Source organism: Coregonus clupeaformis, chromosome 28 (genome assembly GCF_020615455.1).
Source record: "Coregonus clupeaformis isolate EN_2021a chromosome 28, ASM2061545v1, whole genome shotgun sequence".
NCBI classification, from domain to species: Eukaryota; Metazoa; Chordata; class Actinopteri; order Salmoniformes; family Salmonidae; genus Coregonus; species Coregonus clupeaformis.
Window position 1 is genome coordinate 17,417,924 of NC_059219.1, and position 21,700 is coordinate 17,439,623.

General features: G+C 44.5%; 1 protein-coding gene across 1 annotated transcript in view; it reads right to left on the reverse strand.

Moving 5' to 3' along the window:
- The window catches only part of LOC121543033 (activating signal cointegrator 1 complex subunit 3), a 160,326-nt gene that overhangs the window by 96,550 nt on the left and 42,076 nt on the right, over positions 1-21,700 (reverse strand). The window lies entirely within an intron of this gene.

Genomic DNA, 21,700 nt, shown 5'->3' on the forward strand with positions numbered 1-21,700 from the left:
CACTTGTTGGCAATCACAGAGGTCAGACGTTTCTTGTAGACTTGGCCACCAGGTTTGCACACATCTCAGGAGGGATTTTGTCCCACTCCTCTTTGCAGATCTTCTCCAAGTCATTAAGGTTTCGAGGCTGACGTTTGGCAACTCGAACCTTCAGCTCCCTCCACAGATTTTCTATGGGATTAAGGTCTGGAGACTGGCTAGGCCACTCCAGGACCTTAATGTGCTTCTTCTTGAGCCACTCCTTTGTTGCCTTGGCCGTGTGTTTTGGGTCATTGTCATGCTGGAATACCCATCCACGACCCATTTTCAATGCCCTGGCTGAGGGAAGGAGGTTCTCACCCAAGATTTGACGGTACATGGCCCCGTCCATCGTCCCTTTGATGCGGTGAAGTTGTCCTGTCCCCTTAGCAGAAACCCCCCCCCCCAAAGCATAATGTTTCTACCTCCATATTTGACGGTGGGGATGGTGTTCTTGGGGTCATAAGCAGCATTCCTCCTCCTCCAAACAAGGCGAGTTGAGTTGATGCCAACGAGCTCCATTTTGGTCTCATCTGACCACAACACTTTCACCCAGTTCTCCTCTGAATCATTCAGATGTTCATTGGCAACCTTCAGACAGGCCTGTATATGTGCTTTCTTGAGCAGGGGGACCTTGCGGGCGCTGCAGGATTTCAGTCCTTCACGGCGTAGAGTGTTACCAATTGTTTTCTTGGTGACTATGGTCCCAGCTGCCTTGAGATCATTGTCAAGATCCTCCCGTGTAGTTCTGGGCTGATTCCTCACCGTTCTCATGATCATTGCAACTCGACGAGGTGAGATCTTGCATGGACCCCCAGGCCGAGGGAGATTGACAGTTATTTTGTGTTTCTTCCATTTGCGAATAATCACACAAACTGTTTTCACCTTCTAACCAAGCTGCTTGGCGATGGTTTTGTAGCCCATTCCAGCCTTGTGTAGGTCTACAATCTTGTCCCTGACATCCTTGGAGAGCTCTTTGGTCTTGGCCATGGTGGAGAGTTTGGAATCTGATTGATTGATTGCTTCTGTGGACAGGTGTCTTTTATACAGGTAACAAACTGAGATTAGGAGCACTCCCTTTAAGAGTGTGCTCCTAATCTCAGCTCGTTACCTGTATAAAAGACACCTGGGAGCCAGAAATCTTTCTGATTGAGAGGGGGTCAAATACTTATTTCCCTCATGAAAATGCAAATCAATTTATAACATTTTTGACATGCGTTTTTCGGGATTTTGTTGTTGTTATTCTGTCTCTCACTGTTCAAATAAACCTACCATTAAAATTATAGACTGATCATTTCTTTGTCAGTGGGCAAACGTACAAAATCAGCAGGGGATCAAATACTTTTTTTCCCTCACTGTAAGTAAGGTTTGAAATGATTATGTTTTAATCAAACATTATATCTGTTTGGGCTTCTTGCAGTCAATTTGCAGTCTACAAATTATTTGTAATTATGTTCCGGCCCCCCGACCATCCGCTCAATAAAATGTTTTATGATGATCCCTGCTATAGGGGCTGAGTGAGGGGTGATGTACTGTTGTCTGGTGGGAGGTTGCGGACAAGGGTGTGGGAAGGGGGAGGGCTTTGACTGCCAGTAGGAGAGAGGTTAAATCCTGAGTGGTGGGAACAGCTGTCAGTCAACCTGCCCACCGCCTGACTTCTCCATGGCAACAGAGTGTGGGTGACAGACAGGCCTCAATCTCCCGGCGACCGACGCTGATAAGGAGAGAAATGGCCCTTCTGAAAGACAGCAACCGTGACTAGTCGACCACCCACTACTCAGACACACACACACGGAAACACACACACATTCAGCCATCAGAGTGGGCAGTTAACTGCTCCGGCCACCCTCACTCCTAGGGAGAGAGACACAGAACTATAAGCCCTACTTACATTACATACCAATGACAGTAAAATCACTAGTAATTCTACTGAGACATACTGTCACACTGGCAGACAACTCTAAATGGAGCCTTTTGCCTTGCAATAGGTAATGATGACTACAGTGTACAGTACAGTTGAGATGGTTGAGATGACAGTACAGACTTGTCACTGCAGGTCCAGGTGTGTGCTCTGTCCCTGTCTGTCCATCAATCTCCCTCTCTCACTCACTTCATAGCTATCTTTTACTTCATGCTCCCTCTATCAACTCTTTCTCTCTCTCCGTCTCGCTCTCTCTCTCTCGGAGTGGATCGGGATGTCTTGAGCTTAGACAGCAGTATCATTTATTTAAGGATTCATTAAAAATATGTCATCACTCTCCTCTTCCTCCCCGTTTCACTCTGACACTCATAAAAATAAATAATTTGAATGCTGCGTGTCATCTAGGGACTGGGGCTAGAGGAGAGAAGAGGCTGGAGGCAGCCCTGCGGCCATGGCAACCCAACCCAACTCTGATGACGGCAGGAGGAATAGGATCAATTATTAATGCATCAAAGAGCAACTTTATTAGAGTCCACTTAAGCCGGTGGAAGGCTGAAGGACGATTGTGGTTTCAACATGGCACTGAGCGAAAGAACGAATGGTGGAGAAGCAGGGGCCTCTACTCTGACAGCTAGTTGGCTAGCGCTGGCCACGGATACTCATGTACCTGTCTCACACCAGAGAGAGGAATATATATATATATATACATACACACAGTGGGGAAAAAAAGTATTTAGTCAGCCACCAATTATGCAAGTTCTCCCACTTAAAAAGATGAGAGAGGCCTGTAATTTTCATCATAGGTACACGTCAACTATGACAGACAAATTGAGAATTTTTTTCTCCAGAAAATCACATTGTAGGATTTTTTATGAATTTATTTGCAAATTATGGTGGAAAATAAGTATTTGCTCACCTACAAACAAGCAAGATTTCTGGCTCTCACAGACCTGTAACTTCTTCTTTAAGAGGCTCCTCTGTCCTCCACTCGTTACCTGTATTAATGGCACCTGTTTGAACTTGTTATCAGTATAAAAGACACCTGTCCACAACCTCAAACAGTCACACTCCAAACTCTACTACGGCCAAGACCAAAGAGCTGTCAAAGGACACCAGAAACAAAATTGTAGACCTGCACCAGGCTGGGAAGACTGAATCTGCAATAGGTAAGCAGCTTGGTTTGAAGAAATCAACTGTGGGAGCAATTATTAGGAAATGGAAGACATACAAGACCACTGATAATCTCCCTCGATCTGGGGCTCCACGCAAGATCTCACCCCGTGGGGTCAAAATGATCACAAGAACAGTGAGCAAAAATCCCAGAACCACACGGGGGGACCTAGTGAATGACCTGCAGAGAGCTGGGACCAAAGTAACAAAGCCTACCATCAGTAACACACTACGCCGCCAGGGACTCAAATCCTGCAGTGTCAGACGTGTCCCCCTGCTTAAGCCAGTACATGTCCAGGCCCGTCTGAAGTTTGCTAGAGTGCATTTGGATGATCCAGAAGAGGATTGGGAGAATGTCATATAGTCAGATGAAACCAAAATAGAACTTTTTGGTAAAAACTCAACTCGTCGTGTTTGGAGGACAAAGAATGCGGAGTTGCATCCAAAGAACACCATACCTACTGTGAAGCATGAGGGTGGAAACATCATGCTTTGGGGCTGTTTTTCTGCAAAGGGACCAGGACGACTGATCCGTGTAAAGGAAAGAATGAACGGGGCCATGTATCGTGAGATTTTGAGTGAAAACCTCCTTCCATCAGCAAGGGCATTGAAGATGAAACGTGGCTGGGTCTTTCAGCATGACAATGATCCCAAATACACCGCCCGGGCAACGAAGGAGTGGCTTCGTAAGAAGCATTTCAAGGTCCTGGAGTGGCCTAGCCAGTCTCCAGATCTCAACCCCATAGAAAATCTTTGGAGGGAGTTGAAAGTCCGTGTTGCCCAGCGACAGCCCCAAAACATCACTGCTCTAGAGGAGATCTGCATGGAGGAATGGGCCAAAATACCAGCAACAGTGTGTGAAAACCTTGTGAAGACTTACAGAAAACGTTTGACCTGTGTCATTGCCAACAAAGGGTATATAACAAAGTATTGAGAAACTTTTGTTATTGACCAAATACTTATTTTCCACCATAATTTGCAAATAAATTCATAAAAAATCCTACAATGTGATTTTCTGGATTTTTTTTCCTCATTTTGTCTGTCATAGTTGACGTGTACCTATGATGAAAATTACAGGCCTCTCTCATCTTTTTAAGTGGGAGAACTTGCACAATTGGTGGCTGACTAAATACTGTTTTCCCCACATATATATATATACAGTGGGGAGAACAAGTATTTGATACACTGCCGATTTTGCAGGTTTTCCTACTTACAAAGCATGTAGAGGTCTGTAATTTTTATCATAGGTACACTTCAACTGTGAGAGACGGAATCTAAAACAAAAATCCAGAAAATCACATTGTATGATTTTTAAGTAATTAATTTGCATTTTATTGCATGACATAAGTATTTGATACATCAGAAAAGCAGAACTTAATATTTGGTACAGAAACCTTTGTTTGCAATTACAGAGATCATACATTTCCTGTAGGTCTTGACCAGGTTTGCACACGCTGCAGCAGGGATTTTGGCCCACTCCTCCATACAGACCTTCTCCAGATCCTTCAGGTTTCGGGGCTGTCGCTGGGCAATACGGACTTTCAGCTCCCTCCAAAGATTTTCTATTGGGTTCAGGTCTGGAGACTGGCTAGGCCACTCCAGGACCTTGAGATGCTTCTAACGGAGCCACTCCTTAGTTGCCCTGGCTGTTTGTTTCGGGTCGTTGTCATGCTGGAAGACCCAGTCACGACCCATCTTCAATGCTCTTACTGAGGGAAGGAGGTTGTTGGCCAAGATCTCGCGATACATGGCCCCATCCATCCTCCCCTCAATACGGTGCAGTCGTCCTGTCCCCTTTGCAGAAAAGCATCCCCAAAGAATGATGTTTCCACCTCCATACTTCACGGTTGGGATGGTGTTCTTGGGGTTGTACTCATCTTTCTTCTTCCTCCAAATACGGCGAGTGGAGTTTAGACCAAAAAGCTATATTATTGTCTCATCAGACCACATGACCTTCTCCCATTCCCCCTCTGGATCATTCAGATGGTCATTGGCAAACTTCAGACGGGACATGCGCTGGCTTGAGCAGGGGTACCTTGCGTGCGCTGCAGGATTTTAATCCATGACGGCGTAGTGTGTTACTAATGGTTTTCTTTGAGACTGTGGTCCCAGCTCTCTTCAGGTCATTAACCAGGTCCTGCCATGTAGTTCTGGGCTGATCCCTCACCTTCCTCATGATCATTGATGCCCCACGAGGTGAGATCTTGCATGGAGCCCCAGACCGAGGGTGATTGACCGTCATCTTGAACTTCTTCCATTTTCTAATAATTGCGCCAACAGTTGTTGCCTTCTCACCAAGCTGCTTGCCTATTGTCCTGTAGCCCATCCCAGTCTTATGTAGGTCTACAATTTTATCCCTGATGTCCTTGCACAGCTCTCTGGTCTTGGCCATTGTGGAGAGGTTGGAGTCTGTTTGATTGAGTGTGTGGACAGGTGTATTTTATACAGGTAACGAGTTCAAACAGGTGCAGTTAATACAGGTAATGAGTGGAGAACAGGAGGGCTTCTTAAAGAAAAACTAACAGGTCTGTGAGAGCCGGAATTCTTACTGGTTGGTAGGTGATCAAATACTTCTGTCATGCAATAAAATGCAAATTAATTACTTAAAAATCATACAATGTGATTTTCTGGATTTTTGTTTTAGATTCCGTCTCTCACAGTTGAAGTGTACCTATGATAAAAATTACAGACCTCTACATGCTTTGTAAGTAGGAAAACCTGCAAAATCGGCAGTGTATCAAATACTTGTTCTCCCCACTGTGTGTGTATATATATATATACAGAAATATATATATATACACACACACACACACACACACACACACACACGTGTATATACATGTACAGCACCAGTCAAAAGTTTGGACACACATACTCATTCAAGGGTTTTTCTTGATTTTTTATATTTTCTACATTGTAGAATACTAGTGAAGACATTAAAACTATGAAATAACACATATGGAATCATGTAGTAACCAAAAAAGTGTTAAACAAATCAAAATATATTTGTATTTGTTTAACACTTTTTTGGTTACCACATGAATGAGTAGGTGTGTCCAAACTTTTGACTGGTACTGTATGTATGTAAACTCAGCAAAAAAAGAAATGTCCCTTTTTCAGGACCCTGTCTTTCAAAGATAATTAGTGAAAATCCAAATAACTTCACAGATCTTCATTGTAAAGGTTTAAACACTGTTTCCCATGCTTGTTCAATTAACCATAAACAATTAATGAACATGCACCTGTGGAACGGTCGTTAAGACACTAACAGCTTACAGACGGTAGGCAATTAAGGTTACAGTTATGAAAACTTAGGACACTAAAGAGGCCTTTCTACTGACTCTGAAAAACACCAAAAGAAAGATGCCCAGTGTCCCTGCTCATCTGTGTGAACGTGCCTTAGGCATGCTGCAAGGAGGCATGAGGACTGCAGATGTGGCCAGGGCAATAAATTGCAATGTCCGTACTGTGAGACGCCTAAGACAGCGCTACAGGGAGACAGGACAGACAGCTGATCATTCTCGCAGTGGCAGACCACATGTCACAACACCTGCACAGGATCGGTACATCCGAACATCACACCTGCGGGACAGGTACAGGATGGCAACAACAACTGCCCGAGTTATACCAGGAACACACAATCCCTCCATCAGTGCTCAGACTGTCCGCAATAGGCTGAGAGAGGCTGGACTGAGGGCTTGTAGGCCTGTTGTAAGGCAGGTCCTCACCAGACATCACCGGCAACAACGTCGCTTATGGGCACAAACCCACCGTCGCTGGACCAGACAGGACTGGCACAAAGTGCTCTTCACTGACGAGTCGCGGTTTTGTCTCACTAGGGGTGATGGTCGGATTCGCATTTATCGTTGAAGGAATGAGCGTTATAACGAGGCCTGTACTCTGGAGCGGGACCGATTTGGAGGTGGAGGGTCCGTCATGGTCTGGGGCGGTGTGTCACAGCATCATCGGACTGAGCTTGTTGTCATTGCAGGCAGTCTAAACACTGTACCGTTACAGGGAAGACATCTTCCTCCTTCATGTGTTTCCCTTCCTGCAGGCTCATCCTGACATGACCCTCCAGCATGACAATGCCACCAGCCATACTGCTCGTTCTGTGTGTGAATCCTACAATGTGATTTTCTGGATTTTTTTTTCTCAATTTGTCTGTCATAGTTGACGTGTACCTATGATGAAAATTACAGGCCTCTCTCATCTTTTTAAGTGGGAGAACTTGCACAATTGGTGGTTGACTAAATACTTTTTTTCCTCACTGTAGATGGCATCATGAGGAAGGAAATGTATGTGGATATATTGAAGCAACATCTCAAGACATCAGTCAGGAAGTTAAAGCTTGGTCGCAAATGAGTCTTCCAAATGCACAATGACCCCAAGCATACTTCCAAAGTTGTGCCAAAATGGCTTAAGGACAACAAAGTAAAGGTATTGGAGTGGCCATTACAAAGCCCTGACCTCAATCCTATAGAAAATGTGTGGGCAGAACTGAAAAAGCGTGTGCGAGCAAGGAGGTTTACAAACCTGATTAAGTTACACAAGCTCTGTCAGGAGGAATGGGCCAAAATTCACCCAACTTATTGTGGGTAGCTTGTGGAAGGCTACCCGAAACGTTTGACTCAAGTAAAAAAATGTAGAGGCAATGCTACCAAATACTAATTGAGTGTATGTAAACTTCTGACCCACTGGGAATGTGATGAAATAAATAAAAGCTGAAATAAATCATTCTCTCTACTATTATTCTGACATTTCACATTCTTCAAATTAAGTGGTGATCCTAACTGACCTAAGACAGGGAATTTTTACTAGGATTAAATGTCAGGAATTGTGAAATATTTAGCTAAAATGTATTTGGCTAAGGTGTATGTGAACTTCCGACTTCAACAGTATGTATGAATGTATGTATGTATGTGTATATATATATATATATATATATATATATGTGTGTATATATATATATATATATATATATATATATATATATACACAGTGGGGGAAAAAAGTATTTAGTCAGCCACCAATTGTGCAAGTTCTCCCACTTAAAAAGATCAGAGAGGCCTGTAATTTTCATCATAGGTACACGTCAACTATGACAGACAAATTGAGCATTTTTTTCTCCAGAAAATCACATTGTAGGATTTTTAATGAATTTATTTGCAAATTATGGTGGAAAATAAGTATTTGGTCACCTACAAACAAGCAAGATTTCTGGCTCTCACAGACCTGTAACTTCTTCTTTAAGAGGCTCCTCTGTCCTCCACTCGTTACCTGTATTAATGGCACCTGTTTGAACTTGTTATCAGTATAAAAGACACCTGTCAACAACCTCAAACAGTCACACTCCAAACTCCACTATGGCCAAGACCAAAGAGCTGTCAAAGGACACCAGAAACAAAATTGTAGACCTGCACCAGGCTAGGAAGACTGAATCTGCAATAGGTAAGCAGCTTGGTTTGAAGAAATCAACTGTGGGAGCAATTATTAGGAAATGGAAGACATACAAGATAATCTCCCTCGATCTGGGGCTCCACGCAAGATCTCACCCCGTGGGGTCAAAATGATCACAAGAACGGTGAGCAAAAATCCCAGAACCACATGGGGGGACCTAGTGAATGACCTGCAGAGAGCTGGGATCAAAGTAACAAAGCCTACCATCAGTAACACACTACGCCGCCAGGGACTCAAATCCTGCAGTGCCAGACGTGTCTCACTGCTTAAGCCAGTACATGTCAAGCCCCGTCTGAAGTTTGCTAGAGTGCATTTGGATGATCCAGAAGAGGATTGGGAGAATGTCATATGGTCAGATGAAACCAAAATATAACTTTTTGGTAAAAACTCAACTCGTCGTGTTTGGAGGACAAAGAATGCTGAGTTGCATCCAAAGAACACCATACCTACTGTGAAGCATGAGGGTGGAAACATCATGCTTTGGGGCTGTTTTTCTGCAAAGGGACCAGGACGACTGATCCGTGTAAAGGAAAGAATGAACGGGGCCATGTATCGTGAGATTTTGAGTGAAAACCTCCTTCCATCAGCAAGGGCATTGAAGATGAAACGTGGCTGGGTCTTTCAGCATGACAATGATCCCAAACACACCGCCCGGGCAACGAAGGAGTGGCTTCGTAAGAAGCATTTCAAGGTCCTGGAGTGGCCTAGCCAGTCTCCAGATCTCAACCCCATAGAAAATCTTTGGAGGGAGTTGAAAGTCCGTGTTGCCCAGCGACAGCCCCAAAACATCACTGCTCTAGAGGAGATCTGCATGGAGGAATGGGCCAAAATACCAGCAACAGTGTGTGAAAACCTTGTGAAGACTTACAGAAAACGTTTGACCTGTGTCATTGCCAACAAAGGGTATATAACAAAGTATTGAGAAAGTTTTGTTATTGACCAAATACTTATTTTCCACCATAATTTGCAAATAAATTCATTAAAAATCCTACAATGTGATTATCTGGATTTTTTTCCTCATTTTGTCTGTCATAGTTGACGTGTACCTATGATGAAAATTACAGGCCTCTCTCATCTTTTTAAGTGGGAGAACTTGCACAATTGGTGGCTGACTAAATACTTTTTTTCCCCACTGTAACAAAGTATTGAGAAACTTTTGTTATTGACCAAATACTTATTTTCCACCATAATTTGCAAATAAATTCATAAAAAATCCTACAATGTGATTTTCTGGATTTTTTTTCCTCATTTTGTCTGTCATAGTTGACGTGTACCTATGATGAAAATGACAGGCCTCTCTCATCTTTTTAAGTGGGAGAACTTGCACAATTGGTGGCTGACTAAATACTTTTTTCCCCACATATATATACAGTGGGGAAAAAAAGTATTTAGTCAGCCACCAATTGTGCAAGTTCTCCCACTTAAAAAGATGAGAGAGGCCTGTAATTTTCATCATAGGTATACGTCAACTATGACAGACAAAATGAGAAAAAAATTCCAGAAAATCACATTGTAGGATTTTTTATGAATTTATTGGCATATGATGGTGGAAAATAAGTATTTGGTCAATAACAAAAGTTTCTCAATACTTTGTTATATACCCTTTGTTGGCAATGACACAGGTGAAACGTTTTCTGTAAGTCTTCACAAGGTTTTCACACACTGTTGCTGGTATTTTGGCCCATTCCTCCATGCAGATCTCCTCTAGAGCAGTGATGTTTTGGGGCTGTCGCTGGGCAACACGGACTTTCAACTCCCTCCAAAGATTTTCTATGGGGTTGAGATCTGGAGACTGGCTAGGCCACTCCAGGACCTTGAAATGCTTCTTACGAAGCCACTCCTTCGTTGCCCGGGCGGTGTGTTTGGGATCATTGTCATGCTGAAAGACCCAGCCACGTTTCATCTTCAATGCCCTTGCTGATGGAAGGAGGTTTTCACTCAAAATCTCACGATACATGGCCCCATTCATTCTTTCCTTTACACGGATCAGTCGTCCTGGTCCCTTTGCAGAAAAACAGCCCCAAAGCATGATGTTTCCAACCCCATGCTTCACAGTAGGTATGGTGTTCTTTGGATGCAACTCAGCATTCTTTGTCCTCCAAACATGACGAGTTGAGTTTTTACCAAAAAGTTATATTTTGGTTTCATCTGACCATATGACATTCTCCCAATCCTCTTCTGGATCATCCAAATGCACTTCAGACGGGCCTGGACATGTACTGGCTTAAGCAGGGGGACACGTCTCGCACTGCAGGATTTGAGTCCCTGGCGGCGTAGTGTGTTACTGATGGTTGGCTTTGTTACTTTGGTCCCAGCTCTCTGCAGGTCATTCACTAGGTCCCCCCGTGTGGTTCTGGGATTTTTGCTCACCGTTCTTGTGATCATTTTGACCCCACGGGGTGAGATCTTGCGTGGAGCCCCAGATCGAGGGAGATTATCAGTGGTCTTGTATGTCTTCCATTTCCTAATAATTGCTCCCACAGTTGATTTCTTCAAACCAAGCTGCTTACCTATTGCAGATTCAGTCTTCCCAGCCTGGTGCAGGTCTACAATTTTGTTTTTGGTGTCCTTTGACAGCTATTTGGTCTTGGCCATTGTGAAGTTTGGAGTGTGACTGTTTGAGGTTGTGGACAGGTGTCTTTTATACTGATAACAAGTTCAAACAGGTGCCATTAATACAGGTAACGAGTGGAGGACAGAGGAGCCTCTTAAAGAAGAAGTTACAGGTCTGTGAGAGCCAGAAATCTTGCTTGTTTGTAGGTGAGCAAATACTTATTTTCCACCATAATTTGCAAATAAATTCATAAAAAATCCTACAATGGGATTTTCTGGAATTTTTTTTCTCAATTTGTCTGTCATAGTTGACGTGTACCTATGATGAAAATTACAGGTCTCTCTCATCTTTTTAAGTGGGAGAACTTGCACAATTGGTGGCTGACTAAATACTTTTTTTCCCCACTGTATACAGTGGGGAGAACAAGTATTTGATACACTGCCGATTTTGCAGGTTTTCCTACTTTCAAAGCATGTAGAGGTCTGTAATTTTTATCATAGGTACACTTCAACTGTGAGAGACGGAATCTAAAACAAAAATCCAGAAAATCACATTGTATGATTGTACGTGTACCTATGAAGAAAATTACAGGCCTCTCTCATCTTTTTAAGTGGGAGAACTTGCACAATTGGTGGCTGACTAAATACTTTTTTTCCCCCACTGTGTATATATATATATATATATATATATATATATATATATATATATATATATATATATATATATATATATATATATATATATATACACACACATACATACACATACACACACATACATATATACAATACCAGTCAAAAGTTTGGACAGACCTACTCATTCAACGGTTTTTCTTTATTTTTATTATATATTTTATATTTGAGATTCTTCAAATAGCCACCCTTTGCCTTGATGACAGCTTTGCACACGCTTGGCATTCCCTCAACCAGCTTCATGAGGTAGTCACCTGTAATATATTTCAATTAACAGGTGTACCTTCCTAAAAGTAAATTTGTGGAATTGATTTCCTTCTTAATGTGTTTGAGCCAATCAGTTGTGTTGTGACAAGGTAGGCGGGGTATACAGAAGATAGCCCTATTTGGTAAAAGACCAAGTCCATATTATGGCAAGAACAGCTCAAATAAGCAAAGAGAAACGACAGTCCATCATTACTTTAAGACATGAAGGTCAGTCAATACGGAACATTTCAATAACTTTTAAAATTTCTTAAAGTGCAGTCGCAAAAACCATCAAGCGCTATGATGAAACTGGGTCTCATGAGGACCACCACAGGAATGGAAGACCCAGAGTTACCTCTGCTGCAGAGGATAAGCTCATTAGAGTTACCAGTTCAAGTAACAGACACATCTCAAAATCAACTGTTCAGAGTGGACTGTGTGAATCAGGCCTTCATGGTCGAATTGCTGCAAAGAAACCACTACTAAAGGACACCAATAAGAAGAAGGGACCTGCTTGGGCCAAGAAACACGAGCAATGGACATTAGACTGGAGGCCAAATGTGAGATTTTTGGTTCAAACCGCCGTGTCTTTGTGAGACGCGGTGTGGGTGAACGGATGATCTCTGCATGTGTAGTTCCCACCGTAAAGCATGGAGGAGGAGGTGTTATGGTGTGGGGGTGCTTTGCTGGTGACACTGTCTGTGATTTATTTAGAATTCAAGGCACACTTAACCAGCATGTCTACCACAGCATTCTACAGCGATACACCATCCCATCTGGTTTGGGCTTAGAGGGACTATCATTTGTTTTTCAACAGGACAATGACCCAACACACATCCAGTCTGTGTAAGAGCCATTTGGCCAAGAAGGAGAGTGATGGTGTGCTGCATCAGATGACCTGGCCTCCACAATCCCCCGACCTCAACCCAATTGAGATGGTTAGGGATGAGTCGGACGGCAGAGTGAAGGAAAAGCAGCCAACAAGTGCTCAGCATATGTGGGAACTCCTTCAAGAATGTTGGAAACACATTCTAGGTGAAGCTGGTTGAGAGAATGCCAAGAGTGTGCAAAGCTGTCAAGGCAAAGGGTGGCTATTTGAAGAATCTCAAATATAAAATATATTTTGATTTGTTTAACACTTTTCTGGTTACTACATGATTCCATATGTGTTATTTCATAGTTTTGATGTCTTCACTATTATTCTACAATGTAGAATAGTCAATATAAAGAAAAACCCTGGAATGAGTAGGTGTGTCCAAACTTGACTGGTACTGTATGTGTGTGTACAGTCGTGGTCAAAAATTTTGAGATTGACACAAATATTAATTTTCACATAGTCTGCTGCCTCAGTTTTTATGATGGCAATTTGCATATACTCCAGAATGTTATGAAGAGTGATCAGATGAATTGCAATTAATTGCAAAGTCCCTCTTTGCCATGAAAATGAACTTAATCCCCCAAAAAACATTTCCACTGCATTTCAGCCCTGCCACAAAAGGACCAGCTGCCATCATGTCAGTGATTCTCTCGTTAACACAGATGAGTGTTGACGAGGACAAGGCTGGAGATCACTCTGTCATGCTGATTGAGTTAGAATAACAGACTGGAAGCTTTAAAAGGACGGTGGTGCTTGAAATCATTGTTCTTCCTCTGTTCACCATGGTTACCTGCAAGGAAACACGTGCCGTCATCATTGCTTTGCACAAAAAGGGCTTCACAGGCAAGGATATTGCTGCTAGTAAGATTGCACCTAAATCAACCATTTAGAACTTCAAGGAGAGAGGTTCAATTGTTGTGAAGAAGGCTTCAGGGCGCCCAAGAAAGTCCAGCAAGCACCAGGACCGTCTCCTAAAGTTGATTCAGCTGCGGGATCGGGGCACCACCAGTGCAGAGCTTGCTCAGGAATGGCAGCAGGCAGGTGTGTGTGCATCTGCACGCACAGTGAGGCGAATACTTTTTGAGGATGGCCTGGTGTCAAGAAGGGCAGCGAGGAAGCCACTTCTCTCCAGGAAAAACATCAGGGACAGACTGATATTCTGCAAAAGGTACAGGGATTGGACTGCTGAGGACTGGGGTAAAGTCATTTTCTCTGATGAATCCCCTTTCCGATTGTTTGGGGCATCCGGAAAACACCATCAGTCCTGTGTCATGCCAACAGTAAAGCATCCTGAGACCATTCATGTGTGGGGTTGCTTCTCAGCCAAGGGAGTGGGCTCACTCACAATTTTGCCTAAGAACACAGCCATAATAAAGAATGGTACCAACACATCCTCCGGGAGCAACTTCTCCCAACCATCCAAGAACAGTTTGGTGACGACCAATGCCTTTTCCAGCATGATGGAGCACCTTGCCATAAGGCAAAAGTGATAACTAAGTGGCTCGGGGAACAAAACATTGAAATGTTGGGTAGAGAGAGAAAAAGAAAGAGGGCAAAAGAAAGAGAGAAAGGTGATACTACACACACCATCTTGACTTATCTTTGAACTAAGCGAGTAAAGGAATGGATATTAGTGCAGTGTGCTGTTTTGTACCCATCCTTTCTCTTTGGTCTAAATGACTGTAGGGCTGACTTCATCTCATCCTCTCTCCCTAAGCAGGCTGGCGAGTCGAGTGTCCTCCTGTCTAACCAATTATTTCCCCCAAGGCCAAGTCCTGAGAGCACCAACCAATTTATAAATATGCATTTCCGAATTAGGAGCGGCACTGTTTCACCCTCTTTCGCACAGCTCCTGCACACAAATACACACACACACACACACACAATTACCAGGACTCAAACACACAGTGTGTCGCTGTGGCAAACACGCTCACTTTAGGCGGCTAGCCCCCCTTTTGTTTTGATTTATCGACTTTGTCTCTAGGTAACGAGGAGCCAGTGTCCCGAACTCCTTAAACATGCTAATTCATGCAAATGTATGCTTGCCCCAATATTCACCTTGAGCTAATGCATACATGTTGTAAATTTGAAGTTGCCATCCTTTAATGATCTTTTTGATCTTTGTTTATGTTTTTTTTTCATTCCTTAAAACATCTCTGGTTGGCTTCATTGTTATGCAGATGTATGCACTGTAGATCTTCCAATAGGAGATGCAGCTGTCCCTGCCAGGAGTAGTCTCTGGGGTCCAAGCAGCAGTAACTCACTGAAGAGGTAATGTTACTGTAGGCTACTTGAGATACCACCATATGCAGGTGTTAACATAACATTCATTTTATAAAAAATCCCTGGCTCCAAGCCACAAACACCAGCATGGTTATACATCTTCAGCACTAAGTGAAACACCACAAATATAGCTAACAGTTAACCACATCTAAGATAAACTACCAACCGTAGACACCACAATTCATGTTTAAGAGAAAAAAATGGGATGATTTCTGTGTTGTGTCATTGGCCAGTGTACATGGTTGTTTTATCAACTGCCCTCAGTTTGTTTGAGTTATTTCCTGTGACTGAGTTTATGAACAGGTCTGCGATCGGTCCATCAGTGTGCACACTGGGATTATCACATGAACTCATAGAAACAAAGGCCAAACTTTGCGCGAGGAAATCAATTTGACATCACCAGGCAAGATTCCAACTCAATTAGAGTCTAAAACACACTTAATCCCCCAGGCATTCAAAAAGAGGACATACCTCAAGAACCAATCTCAGATTCCTGTTTTTCTCGCCCCTGGGGTTGAAAAATCCTTGTAACTTTCCCAAAAATCGTGGTTGGAATATTCCTGGAATCCTCCAACTGGGATTTCTGGAAACCCTGGGAATCTGGGGAAAGTTACTGGAATGTCCCAACCCAACTCCCCGACAAAGATAGACCCATGCAGGTATCAAAGGGTTGTCCCCAGAATGTCTTGACCAGGTGGTGCTGATGTGAGTGGAGGAATGGGAGAGGTCCAGAGGGGGCTGGGGGCTGGAGCTGGAGCTGAAGCATAACATTTGTGAAAGCTCTTCTCTCCCCATGTTACAGACAACTTCTGCTCCACCACACACAGGTGCTCACTTTAAAACGTGTTTGACCAAAAATACGTTTTGGAAAATTGTTTAACCAAAATTCAATTCGAAGGGGCAATCTCAAAAATGTCCTAGATACGACTCCTTCATTCCAGCTTCGTCGCCACCTATTCATCATCATCATCATCATGTACAACTATCTAGACCAACTACCAACCTAAAACATCACTTTACATTCTGATACACCCCCATGCCTATCCCCCGACTGAAAACGTTGTTAGTTCCAGATGTCAAATAGAGGGCCATACACATCTGTGGTCAATGTAGCAGCATGGTTAAGTTCAGTTCATAATGAGGCTAACTCGTGACCGTGAACGCTCTGTTAAAGTGAGCAGGCTGGATGGAACGTGACCGCTCACCACAGACTTTGTGGGAGTATCGAACCCATCTGGGCCCAGAGCACCGGTGTGTGTGTTGTGTATCCCAATCTCAGTCCGTACTGTGTAGTGTGTGTGTTTGTGTGTGCATGTCCCAGTGCCGGTTCATACTGTGTAGTGTGTGTGTGTTTATGTGTATATGTCCAAGTCCGTATGGTGTAGTGAGTGCGATGGAAGCTGGCAGGCTCATTATCAGAGTGCTAGCACAGTCTACGGCCATAAGTGCCAACCAGGCTGACTGGGAATAAACTGGCAATACAGAACCAATCCACCAGCCACTCTAAACTCACTAATTGGACCCTCATAGATCCTAGTAATGATTCTACAGCTAAATCTAAATACCCACCAAGCAGTGTCTGTCCAATTGCCTCCCTGTCCTAGTTTTAACATACCTGCTCACATAAAAATGTAAACACTGACTACCTCCTGTGCAAGGGTGGTGTGTGTGTGGCTACTGTATACATGTAAGCATATATTAACTGTATGAGTTAGTGCTAAACTAATTAAATTCAGTGAATTGTTAATGAGGAGCTAAAAAGATAGTTGTTGTTGTTTGCACTCTATCCTTTAATTACTTTTCAGTTCCATTTCATTCCATTTGAATTGACAGCTTGGTCAACTTTTAATTGCTAGTTTTAGTAAACAGCTTATCAGCCTGCTCCAAGCCCACACACAGAGCACTGAATGACCTGGCCAAACACACACACACACACACACACACACACACACACACACACACACACATACTGTGGAGTTTGAAAGAGTGAGATGCAGATGCAGCAAACAGGAGGCCCATTAATTTCCCCACAGCACACCAGTAGAAAGAGAGTGAGAGAGAGAGAGGGAAAGGGAGAAGTAGAGAGAGAGAGAGTGCGAGAGAGGTGAAGGGAGAGAGGAGAGGGACCTGCTTGGTCCCCCTCCCCCAACAACCCAACCCTGCAGCCACACCCAATATACTGCACCCCAACCCCCTCAGCTATGGACCACCAAGCCCCTCAGCTATGGACCACCAACCCCCTCAGCTATGGACCACTAACCCCCTCAGCTATGGACCACCAACCCCCTCAGCTATGGACCACTAACCCCCTCAGCTATGGACCACCAACCCCCTCAGCTATGGACCACCAACCCCCTCAGCTATGGACCACCAACCCCCTCAGCTATGGACCACCAAGCCCCTCAGCTATGGACCACCAACCCCCTCAGCTATGGACCACCAAGCCCCTCAGCTATGGACCACCAACCCCCTCAGCTATGGACCACCAAGCCCCTCAGCTATGGACCACCAACCCCCTCAGCTATGGACCACCAAGCCCCTCAGCTATGGACCACCAAGCCCCTCAGCTATGGACCACCAACCCCCTCAGCTATGGACCACCAACCCCCTCAGCTATGGACCACCAACCCCCTCAGCTATGGACCACCAACCCCCTCAGCTATGGACCACCAAGCCCCTCAGCTATGGACCACCAAGCCCCTCAGCTATGGACCACCAAGCCCCTCAGCTATGGACCACCAACCCCCTCAGCTATGGACCACCAACCCCCACACACAGACATACACACGGACTCACACACACACGGACTCACACACGGACTCACACACACATACATACGGACTCACACACGGACTCACACACACATACATACACACACAGACACACGGAGTCAAACACACACAGACTCTCTCACACACACACACACACACACACACACAAACAGACACACACACACACAGACTCACACACACAGACTCACACACGCGGACTCACACATACACACACACATACGGATTCACACACACACACACACGGACTCACACACACACGCACACACACACACACACACAAACAGACACACACACACACAGACTCACACACGCGGACTCACACATACACACACACATACGGATTCACACACACACACACACGGACTCACACACACACGCGGACTCACACACACGCGGACTCACACACACGCGGACACACGCGGACTCACACACACGCGGACTCACACACACGCGGACACACACACACACGGACACACACACACACGGACACACACACACACACACACACGGACACACACACACGGACACACACACACGGACACACACGGACACACACACACACGGACACACACACACACGGACACACACACACACGGACACACACACACACACACGGACACACACACACACGGACACACACGGACACACACACACACGGACACACACACACACGGACACACACACACACGGACACACACACACACGGACACACACACACACGGACACACACACACGGACACACACACACGGACACACACACACGGACACACACACACACGGACACACACACACACGGACACACACACACACGGACACACACACCGGACACACACACACGGACACACACACACACGGACACACACACACACGGACACACACACACACGGACACACACACACACGGACACACACACACACGGACACACACACACACGGACACACACACACACGGACACACACACACACGGACACACACACACACACGGACACACACACACGGACACACACACACGGACACACACGGACACACACACACGGACACACACACACGGACACACACACACGGACACACACACACGGACACACACACACGGACACACACACGGCCTGAGAGAGTAATGGCTCTAGATGAGATGTGTGCTGCCACTCCCCAAGGCCTCTCCAAGCCTCTGTCCACCGTCCACCGTCTGCTCTCTTTCCACCTCCCACTCTCTCCGTCTCTCTCTCTCTCTCTCTCATCCCTATACCTGCTTTGCAAGTCTGAGCAAACACACACGTGAACTGAGGAGGAAATCAAAACTGGATTAGGAAACGCAATAAGGACAGATTAATTATGGATGGCATTCCCTGCTCTGTCTCGTGTCCTCCTGCCACAGTCCAGAACACAGGACCCACGTCCCTCACACTGAAGACTGAGGCAGAGACACCAACGAGTGGGGGGGACACTAATGGGGGAGGGTTGAACATTGAATTTGGAGATAAGACAGGAGGAGGAAGGAGGAAACCCATCTCACTTAATTTACAAGAGTCTCCGTGATAAATCCTAGAACTCTAGCGTGCTTACTCCACCCCTCCAGCAAGCCTACACTCCTCTTGGAGGTTTGGACACATGAAGGTTTCAGTGAGGAGAGAGACACCTAGTAAGGACCTGAGGATAGAAGAGTGAGTCCACACATGATTCCAACCATCACACCCCAGCGCACGCACCACAAGCCCCTCTGCCCCTTCCTGTCTCTATGACAACAGAGTAGATGGATAACCCTGTCCATCAGTACACAATCATGCCAACGTCTATGAAGAAGACAGGCTAAGTGTTCACTAATCACTTAGGAGAAGAAGCTGTAGGAGAATATACAACCAGGGTTTGGCAGGAAACTATCTCCCATTCTTCACTCATGTTCCTGCCCTTTAAAAAACCCACTAGGGATAGTAAAAACCATCAGCACACGCACGTACGCTCCTAAATCCTATCTCTCAATTCAGCGCTCCCCTTTGGGAATAACCATATCTCTTAACGTAAGTCAAGTCTTCTTAAAATCCTTGAGGAGGAGTGTGGTCCTGATTAGCAGTTCCTAGGAGGATAGGATGTGTCTGTTAGGGTTGCAAAGCTACCGGTAATTTGCCAAAGTTACCAGAATCTTCAGTAATTTTGGTAAATAACAGAGAAGCTATGGCAATCTAATGTAACTTTGGTCAGTTATACTTGAATAACTTTTAAAAAATGTATTGATATATAGTATAAATTTTGTATATCTGTGTCCATACTGTCCATGAGTTTCTAGTAGCTAGACCATATGGTTCATGAGAAAATAGTATAATTAATTTAAAAAGCATCTAATCAACAATGCCACTAGATGTCGTGTGATAGATTACATAAAATCATTGAAAGATACCAAAATTCTGGTAGTTTACTGGTACATTTAGAATGTTTCCAGTAATATACCCTCCCGTTGCAACCCTAGTCCGTGTCTTCTCAAGCCTCCATGGATATTTCAGTTGATATATCAGTACATCTCTTAGTGCCTGAGTATGTAGCCTATGTACTGGATGTGTAGGTAGTCATGTTTCGAGATAGTGTGGGGGGGTTGTTGTGTTGTTTTTCTGTCAGCACTAGGACGAAAGCCAACCTCTCTCGATCTCTCTCTCTCTGCATCTCTCTCTCTGCATCTCTCTCTCTCGCACGCACACACATCTATTTATTCACAGAAATTAGGAAGGCTTTTACCAGCGTGACGAGAGCAGGACGCATGGGCCCCTGATTCATTAGTTAAAAGGCCCCCTAATAAATCCCCCACTTTTAATGTTTCACAGTGCTATTAAAGGCATGCCAGGCCGGGCAAAGACCTGTTGGCCATTCCACCTTTCAATAAATGACAATCTACGCTACTCTGCGTGATGGTGGGGAAAGAAAGGGAAGGGGAAAAAAAAGCTGAAAGGCTTTCGGTTCGGCCTGCCTTACAAAGCGCTGCTCCTAATAGCACGTAAAGCCTTATTAGCCTCGGCGTTGTGTGCTTGGCGCTTAAAAAGAGTGAGGTATTTTGTTTGAGTAGCCCGGCTTAAGCTAATGAATAGAGGAGCTCCTTCTCTAGGGGCTAATTCACATCGCTCAGCTGAAGAGGCTCCATATCAATCTTGATCAGTCACACTGGGGTTTCAAACAGAACAGGAAGCAGGGAATGTAGCCTGCTGGAGCGACTGGAGAGATGGGGAGAATCTCAGAACAAAAAAAGACAAGAAAGAAAGATAAGGCTTTTCAAAAAACGAAAAGAAAAGATGAGAATTCACTTTTTTATATATATTTTTATTCTCATTCTCTTTTTGTTTTGTAAAGGTGGAACTTGTAAATTCATTTTGTGACGGCCAGGGCTACAGAATGAACAAAACGGTGAAAAGGCGCTTTATTGATTAACTCTATGTAAGACACAACCACAAACTTATCATGCCCTGGTGTACTGTAATTAATTGTTTCCTGTGAGACAAAAATAAACAGGAAATTAGCTCCTGGGAGAGAGAGAGAGAGATCGGGAGAGAGAGAGAGAGATCAATCCTGTCTGTCCATCCCAACTCATCCCACTTAGAGTAGAGGAGAGCCTCTGACATTGATCACTTCCTTCATGATGAGGACTAAGGGTTCTTCCACGGCTCAGAGGGGATGCTGTTGCATGTGAGGGCTCACATCAGACCTGGG